At 47.8% G+C, this 9,301-nt stretch overlaps 1 long non-coding RNA gene across 1 annotated transcript in view; it reads left to right on the forward strand.

Annotated features, from left to right (window-relative positions):
* The window catches only part of LOC138165250 (uncharacterized), a 14,373-nt gene extending 5,078 nt beyond the window's left edge, over positions 1–9,295 (forward strand). Inside the window, exons 2-3 of the long non-coding RNA XR_011169313.1 lie at positions 6,833–6,942; positions 8,508–9,295. This is a non-coding gene — a long non-coding RNA (uncharacterized lncRNA). The remainder of the gene's footprint in view (positions 1–6,832; positions 6,943–8,507) is intronic.
* The last annotated feature ends 6 nt before the right edge of the window (positions 9,296–9,301 follow it).

The following is a 9,301-nucleotide window of genomic DNA, read 5'->3' on the forward strand; positions in this document are numbered from 1 at the left end:
CCTGTCACTCTGTCTCTATTTCTCTTTATTATTGGTTTCTCCCCAGGTAGTAGTGAACTATCACAGCAGGAATTATGGCTCTGGTGCTGGACCAGAAGACCTTGGGTCCCTCCCACCTCTGAGATTCTGGGTTTCTATAATGTGGCTTTCATCCCACCCCTTAAATTCATGATCTGCCCCTCTCGGGATCTCCAAGTCCCCATCTGAAAAGTGAGCCAGCTGGATGTGACAACCTCTCAGGGCCCTTCCAGCTCCAAAGATCCCGACATACAACATAGGACACAAGCCATGTGACAGGCTCTGGGGCTCTTCCCTGCCCCCAGATCTGCTGTTGCCTTTCAGGAAAGGGCTGTGCTGGAAGCTGGTTTACCACCATCGAGCTCATCACTGGGCCAGGCTCCAAGACTGCCAGGGCTTCCTTCGTGTTGATTTGTTGTGATTTCCAGCTCAGACACTCACTTACATCATCCCTGCTCTCCGCTGCTGAATTCACCCACCACCGGTTCATCCCTTCCTGCCTCCCTGCCATGCCCCCACCTCAGTGTCCCACAAACAGGCCGTGAGGCAGGAACCTCCATCATTCCACAAGAGCCAAGAGCTGATACTGTACCGTGAAGGTCTGCAGAATGTTTTGTGAGCCATCATCGGCTGCAGCCTCTCAACAATCCTGTTACTGCTGCCTGCATGGCCATGCCCACTTTACAAATAAGACTGGGCCTCCGTGCTGAACTGACTCCTCCAAGGCCACACAGCTAGGAAGAGTGGGCAGTGGGGTTTGGTCCCTGGACTTCCCGACTCACTAACCTCCATACCTCACACCCTTTTCTAGTTGTAGAAGTAGCCCCAGTGGATGGGTAGAAGAACCACTGGTTGGGTAGTCAGCTGATCAGCATGTGCCAGGATCCTGGGCTACCGAGACCCCACCCCAAAGGCTCCCTGCTCTCAAAAAGATCGCATCCTATCAGAATAAGTACATTAAGTTATTAAGTAATTTATTTTAACATGATTGAGTGAGCATTGAGTAAGCACCTACAGTATGCCATGCACTAGGCTAAGGAAGTTCTCATGTTTCACTTAGAGGTGACATTGAAATTCTGACTCCACAGATTTTGATACTGTTAGCTATTACAAGGGGAGAGAGGTTGGACTTAGAGTCAGAAAGCCTCTGATCCTTATTATCTGGGTGACCATGGGTGAGTGCCTTAAGCTCTCTGCTCTCAGGACCTCTCTACTTCTTTTTTTTTTTGGAGGTAATAAGGGTTAAGTGACTTGCCCAGGGTCACACAGCTACTAAGTGCCTGAGGTCAGATTTGAACTCAGGTCCTCCTGACTTCAGGGCTGGTGTTCTTTCCACTTCACCCCTTAGCTGCCCCGAGGGCCTCTTTAAGATTTATCTATTAAGTCAGTGGTTTTCAAAGTGTGGTCTGGGAGTCCCAAGACCATTCCTGGGCATCTTCAAAGTCAAAATCATTTTCATAATAATTCTAAGATGTTTTAGCTTTTAATATGGTAAATACACATCCATACCACCTCTAATTCTAGGGTCTTCCCTCTGCTAACTGCTCCTGTAGCAGCTGGGTTTGCATATGCTTATTTACAGGTTGTCTGTCCCATTAGACCACAAGCTCCCTGAGGGCAGGGATAGCCTTCTATTTTGTATCCCTAGCACTTAGCACAGTGCCTACACACAGTAGGTCCTTCATAAACGCTGGCTGATAGGCTGAGGGGATTTCATTTGTTCCTCACAATGACTGCTATTATCACCTTCCCACAGCTGTGGAGAACGGGGCTTGGAGAGATGCCCTTCCTGGGGGCACCTAGCTATTAAAGGTGTCAGGGGTGAGATCTGAACCAGGATGCGTTCCTCGGTTATCCACCTGGCTATGCAGCCCTTGCAGGCCGGAGCAGGTCAGCTGAGTCTTTTGAGGCATGAACTTCACTTGACAGTCACAAGAAGAACTGGCAGCCTTTTCCTTAGAGGGAGGGAGTCAGGAAGGAAACAAGCATTTATTAAACACCTACTATGTGGGCACAGATTTTCCCCGATGATCCTAGAGTAGAACAATCTTTCCTTGTTCAGTCCAACAACAATGCATGCCCTGTTTGGGGTTTTGGAGAAACACATATTTACTAAATGAAGTTCTGAGTCTCTGCCTCTGTTTCCTCGTTTGTAAAATGATCTGGAGAAGGAAAACTGCCCCAAATGAGGTCACAAAGAGTCGGACATGACTGAATGATCCTACACTAGGTCAGGGGCAAGTGGAGGAGAGAGGAAGCTTCATGTGGAGAGGGGATGCTTTAGAGGGACATCATCATTGTCCTCTAATAAGCCAGCTAGGTAGGTCAGTGGATAGAGAGCTGGGTCTGGACTCAGGAAGATCTGAGTTCAAATCCACTTTCTCCGCTTGACCCCAGAATCAGTATCAATGACAGCGGCTTGGGGAGACAGGTTTCACTTCTGAGTAAAGAAGTGTTTCCTGACCATTACAGATGTCCCAAATTAGAATGGGCCGCTAGCAGAGACTGGGAGGTTCCTGCCGCTGGACGCCTTCCAGAGAAGACGCAGAGACTTTCTTGGGATCAGGTAGGAAGGGAGCCGTGATCTGCACTGGTTAAGGGCCTACACACTCCGACAACATCATTACACCTTAGAGGACACCATTCACTGCCTGGAAAGCAGCTTCTTTGTACGCTAAGGATGTATGATTTCAGACTATATTCTGTTACCATAAAAACGCCCTCTGTGGTGGTTTTATGGGAAGATGTGGACAAGAAGGAGGGAGAGTCTGTGCCATTAACCAGTATCTCAGGTCCATTTAAGGATGGAAATATTAAAGCTCGTGAAAGAGGCAGAGTTTGGAGATGGTCATGAATTTGGGGAGAGAGAAATACGAATTATTTTTCAGTGATGACATGAAAGAAACAGGAAGGAGGCCGAGACAAGGAAGTGAAATAAGACTTGCAGTTTCTGTAGAGGAGATGCATGAGGATGGGAAGAGGCCGGGCCCCTGATTTGTGATTTCACAGTGTGAGGAAACTCCCCCTGTGAGCACAGGTGCCTTCTCTGCCTCTTTACCTGGGATCTGAGAACTAACAAGAAGAGATATTGTCATCAGTGGATTTCTATCTCATTGGTTTCATTTGTAAATCCATATATTTTATGCATTTAAAAATATCGTTCTGAGAAGGGGTCTATAGGCTAGAGTTCATGGTGTGAAAGAATGACAATAATAATAAATATAGCTACCTTATGTAAAATATATGTTATATAATAATATATTATATTCTATAAAGCTTATAAGTGCTTTACAGAGATTCTCATTTGATCCTGTTGTAAGGAGGTAGGGGCTGTTATTCTCCCCATTTTACGGAAGAGGAAACTGAGGCAGACAGTGGCTCAGCTACTTGTTCGGCAGGGTCCCACCACTAGTAAGTGTCTAAAGGGGAATCTCAGCTCATATCTTCCTGTCTGCCTGTCCAATGCTCCAGCTGCTGTGCTGCCCACTCAGCTGTCTGTCTTGGGAGAGTGGCTTAGCACACCTGGAGGTTATGTGACTTGTCTAGGGTCACATGACCAATATAAGTCAGAGGGTAGATGTGAACAAACTCAGGTCTTCTTGGCTCAGAGGCCAGCTTGCTAACCATTACTCCACACTGCCTTTCACAGGGATGGGAACATGAGAAAAAATGATTTCATTCTATTCTTAAAGATAACTAACAATTATTATCATCTACTCAGTGTTGACAAGGCACTATGTTATGTAACAACAAATTGCTGTCCAGGGAGTGTCTCATAAAGGGAGTTACTGATTTGGGGACTTTTCATGCAGTTTAAAAAAAATTCTCCTCTGTACAATGGGTAGATTGACCATGACTTTGGTTTGGGCGTCCTGAAAGGCTTCCGCCGTCACTCACTGCTAACTTGTGCCAGCTGAATCCATCACTTGAAAATACTCAGAATGTTTCTTTTTCTGGAGATATGATGTTATATGTACAGACTCTCCTGTGGCCTCACCTGACTCTCAGGTCCCTTGTCAAGCTGGGGGGCTGGAACCTGTTACCTTGTAAGACACATGTTCTGATGATTGACAAGAATAGAGATCAGTCTGCCAAGGAGGGCATGCTTTTGTGGAGGCCTCAACCTGGGACTGTCCGCTAGCCTGGCTGTCCAGCCGCCCCCTGTCCAGCAGGCCCAGACTTATGTGTGCTGCGTGACGAAGCCCATCCATCGTCTCTGGTGACAGAAGAATGCAGGGTCCAGGGTGTTATCTGGCAGTCCATTATGAGTTCTTTCCTCTTCTGCCCTGACAGTGATATGGGTCCCTTGTCAAGTGATGGATTGTGTTGAACTTTCTGTGGCTGACCTGTGAGGGTTTTGCCATATGTTTCAGCTCACCCCTAAGGACACACAAGGGAGGTTTATTAGGAGCGGTGGGCCCTAATCAAAAACGTGTCAGATTTTGCTTTCTCAGCTGGTACACCATGGCCAGAACATCATCCTCCCCTGCACCCGAGGGCGGCTCTACAGGAGTTGAAGGAGCCAGATGGATTTGGAAGGTTAATTTGTTGTTTGTATTCTGAGCTGGTTTAGCCAATTACCAGCGGCACTCCAGAAATGGCATTCAGTTTGGTCCACCTGCGTCCTAAGTCAACTGTGAATCAATGAGTCTGATTCACGGATTGCAGACCATTGAAACATAAGCGGCAGGCAGGTACTGGCCCAAGGCTGGATCCTGCTGGCCTCTTGCCAGCATGTCCAGGGCTTTAAACTTTGTCCTTTCAGTTTCTTCATCTGTAAAACAAGGCTAATCACCACTGTCCTCTTCATCTCAGGAGAACAGTCAGGACTATGCCTCTTTCCCTTGTATGGAGCGGCAGAGAGGAAGGTATACTGAGCCACAGTCACAGTCGGGATCCTGGTACCATCTACAAGACCTTGGCCAAGTCACTTAACATGGCTTGGGCCTCCATGCCTGGTCTGTAAGATGAGGGGGTTCAACCCGCTGTCTTCTACAATCCTGTAGCAAGTCCTAGCGGGATGCATGAGGCACAGAGGGATGAGATGCCTCGCCCTCGATCACACAGGGCAGGATCAAACGCTGATCTTCATGGTTACAGGACCATGAAGGAACTCAGAAGCCACTCAGCTCACCCACCACCACAAAGTTAGGGAGCAGCCAAGGCGGCATCTGAGCCCACTCAAGAGGCCAAGCTGCTATTCCAACCTGCCCTCTCTCTGCTCACTCAGTTTACCCACACTGTTGCTATTGAGTTGTTCTTTAGTCATGTTTGTGACCCCATTTACGGTTTTTCTCAAAGAGACACTGGAGTGGCTTGCCCTTTCCTTCTCCAGTTCAGGAAACTGAGGCAAACAGGGTTAAGTGACTTGCTCAGGGTCAGCCAGCCAGTAAGTGTCTGAGTTCAGATTTGGACTCAGGTGTCCTGACTCCAGGCCCAGAGCTCTGTCCACTGAGCAACCCGGTTGTCCCTACACTGCTTTTCCAGGAACCCTGCTGCCCCCTTGATCATGAACAGTTTCAGGGGACTCACTTTCAGCGTTGTTTTGATGCAAAGTTTCAGAAAGTTCACTGTCTCTCCTGGGGTGCTTTGTATGTCCTAGAGAGTGCCCCCCAGGCCTGCTTAGGAAACCAGGGGGCAGAACGATTCTGCAGGGTCCCGGCAGCTTAGCCCCAGCATCCCACCTGTGAGATGGTGGGAACTCCGGCCCTGGGAGGAGGAATTGGGGCAGCAGATGGCACAGCGCAGAAGCCCAGGTGGGGTCATTGTTCAGTGGCCGTCTGAATCCCCTTCCGTTAATTTGTCACCACTCTCATTATCCCTAGCAACAGGACCAGCGACTTTGTCTGGCAGGATCACTCGCTATCTCGTAGGCAAACTGTCAACAGAAACCCATCTGTGGCCCTGTGGAGAGGCTTGCCCTAAATCCGCGGCAGGGCAGAGCCTTTCGGGCGGGGGAAAGGAGTTCACCAGGCAAGCCCGAGGTTTCCATATTCTCAGATTACTGGTAGACGCCGAGTTGCCTTCCTTCTCTCCCAAATCGCTGCCTGGAAGGACGGTTTTAAAGGAAATGTCATCTTTTTATGCTGCTGAATGACCAAAGTGGGGACTTCTCAGAACAGGGGTCTCGGGACTGACTTGAGTCTCTGTCTGGGTCCCAGGGGATGAGGGCCGCAGTCATGGATTACATGGAAATGATGATGGTGACCCCAAACCATCCCACAGATTTTAGGCCAACTTATTCTATTTAGGCTTTTTCCCTCCCCCAGTAAAGAGCTGAATTTTGGCAAGAACTCTTATTTACTCTTGGAGAACAGCAAATATCTCCTCATAGACTGAGTCAGGCCATGCTGACTTTTCCATCTCCTTTATTTTCCTTCAGTACCTTCCTTCCCCATCTGACACCTGTTTTTGCTCTGTTTGTCTAAGGTTTGGGGCATAAGTGTCAACACTGTAGCTGTCCAGGTACCCTAGACAGTGGCTACTGTGGAGAATTCCAATGAAACGTGCAGTGTGGACACACAAGAGCCATCAATGGAATGTCTAGTTATTCCTTACCTGGATAGTTTGGTGGGTCTGGGATTTAATGCATGTCATTGGTCACCCGTGGATCTTGTCATCTGCCCTGTATTTGCACCATTAGGATCCCTGGGCCTTTCCATCTGATCGGCAGGTGAACCGTCCTACACCCCCCTCCCCCAACCAGAATGTGAATACCTAGAGAGCAAAGACTCTACTGCTCCAATATTTCTATCCCCAGGGCTTGGTACAGATTAAGTATTTAATAAAAATATTTGTCTTCTTCATTTTCCAGTGGTTAGTCCCTCCAGCTAGGCAGATTACAACATCCCAAACCTTCTTACGCAGTGAGACTCTTGTCCATGGACCTCTAAGAAAGCCTCCTCAGGGGATCAATTCACAATGGTAAGGGGCTTCCTCGATGTCTCTTGACATTATGTGGACGCAATGGAGTTTGCAGGTTGCCAGCCAACCTGCCACCTTTTCTGGTCCTATATTCCTATGGTGCTTCTGTGGTGGTTTGCAATTCTTCATTGATGCCATGTTTTAGGCCACACACACCTACTGAATGTCTCTCCATTGATCTTTGGGTGATTCCAGGCCTTTATTTTCATATTGTCTAGCCCCTCCTCAAAAGTCTTACCATCATGCCTCACTCTGTTGTTGAGGTGAGCCTGTGTTTTCAAAGGCTATTCCAAGAGAGGACACATTGTGTAGGTTCTGGTGAATGGAAAAGTCTTTGAGCGTGGTCCAAGCAACAGATCATGCCTGCTCCCTGAGAACCAGCCTTGTGCTCAATGAGTGTGACAGTTACACACTAGTAGACTGGCCAAAGATGGCCACCTTCTGTCCCCCACATGACCATCCTCTGTCCCTTCCATGACCACCCTCTGTCCATTCCATGATGCCCCATCTCTGTCCCTCCCATGACACCCCATCTCTGTCCCTCCCATGATGCCCCATCTCTGTCCCTCCCATGACTCCCCATCTCTGTCCCTCACATGACCACCCTCTGTCCTTCCCATGATGCCCCATCTCTGTCCCTCCCATGACTCCCCGTCTCTGTGTCTATGCATGGGCTAGCTCTCCCACTTGGCACACACACCCTCCTTCTCTCGGTCTCCATCCAGTAACTTTTCTCTGCCTTTGAGATTCAGCTCAGGCTCCGTCTTCTGCAGGGAGGCTTTCTCTCTTCCCATTGTTAGGCCTTTCTTCCCAAAGTACCTTGTGCTATTTAATGACCTTGTATCTATTTGTATTTGTTAGATATACTTTTTATCAAATATACTTACGTATACACACATATTTCACAATGTATTACCTATTATAATCTATGTCTAAAGTATTTTTATAACTGTTGTCTCTCTCATTAGAATGTTAAGCTTATTAAAGGTAGTCATGGTGTCAGTCTTTGTATCTCCAGAACATTGTACATTGCCTGGCATGTGCACAGGGCAGGAAGAAATGAGATAGTACTTAGTAAGTGGGTGGTGCATAAGCAGATAATATTTAATGGAGAGGATGGTATTTAACTGAGTAGGTAAACCTCTTGCTGATTGAATTCTTTGTTTATAAAGCAAAATAGTTCCCTTCCCTTTCTATAGTGAGAGTGGTAGATTGGCAGAGAAGGGGTCAGAGGACGCTAGGAATGTCTGTTTCTGGACTATCTTCATATACACACATATGTGTATGTATATATTCGTGTATATGTGTGTAAGTACACACATGTCTTTTGGTACTCTACATGTGAAAACCTTGTCCAATGATAAATGAGTTGCCACCTTAACTGAACCATATCTGTGTTTTACTAAAAGGCTGCCATGTTGGGAAGAAGTTCAAAAAGAATTTATGGTGGGATGAGAAAGAATAGACAGGTTGGGATCTTCATTATTGGAGAAATCAGAGAGGTCACAAGCCTAGGGCTAGAAGAGAACTTGGAGGCCAGCTAGTCTGACTTCTTCATTTTACAGATAAGAAAACAAGGCTCCTGAAGAGAACCGATGACATCATGGGTGATGCCTTGACTTAAGAGTCAGTCAGATCGAAATGAGACCCAGTTGAACAAAGTTGTCAGCCTCACTCTCTCTTCCAGAGTCATTGAAGTCCAGCGGCAGGACAAAGGTCAAGATGACCGGTGATGGCCCAGGATGCCGTGGGTGCCTGACCAAGTGTTCACCAGCACCTGCTTCAGCCACCTTCGTGGCCATAGGAACAGATGGTTCTCATCTGCCCATTCCCAATGCCCGGGGTAGACATCCCCTTCACTCACCGAGGGTCTTGAAGCCTGGCGGGTACCCTCACCCTGCTGAGATGGTTTTACAAGGGTGTGACCACTGTACCTGCTGTGGCTTCTTGGAGCTACAAGTGAGAGTTGGGTGAAAAATGGGCACTGGAGGAATGAGGAGCCGTGAAAAGGCGGGGAAGCCCTCCCCCCAGAGCTGCTGGCCCTCTCTGAAGACATCATGCACTTCTATCCTTATAATACCGCCCCAGAATAGTAACTGAGTCAGGCAACTAAGTTGCTATTCAACCAATAAACGTGCTCAAAACATGTGATCTCATAAACTATAATGGCATAGATGCAATATTCATCCAACAGTTCAGGATAGCCCCAGAGCCCAGAGGGGATCCATGGCTAGCCTTCCTCTGGGGAAAACCCAAATAGGGGTTGGGATCCAATTAATGCCCAGTCTTGCCCAGGCTAGAAAGGGGCAGGGACACACACACACACACACACACACACACACACACACACACACACACA

The sequence above is a fragment of the Petaurus breviceps genome, unplaced genomic scaffold (genome assembly GCF_028583685.1).
Source record: "Petaurus breviceps papuanus isolate PSGF00001 unplaced genomic scaffold, PetGlider_PUasm1.0 208, whole genome shotgun sequence".
NCBI lineage: Eukaryota > Metazoa > Chordata > Mammalia > Diprotodontia > Petauridae > Petaurus > Petaurus breviceps.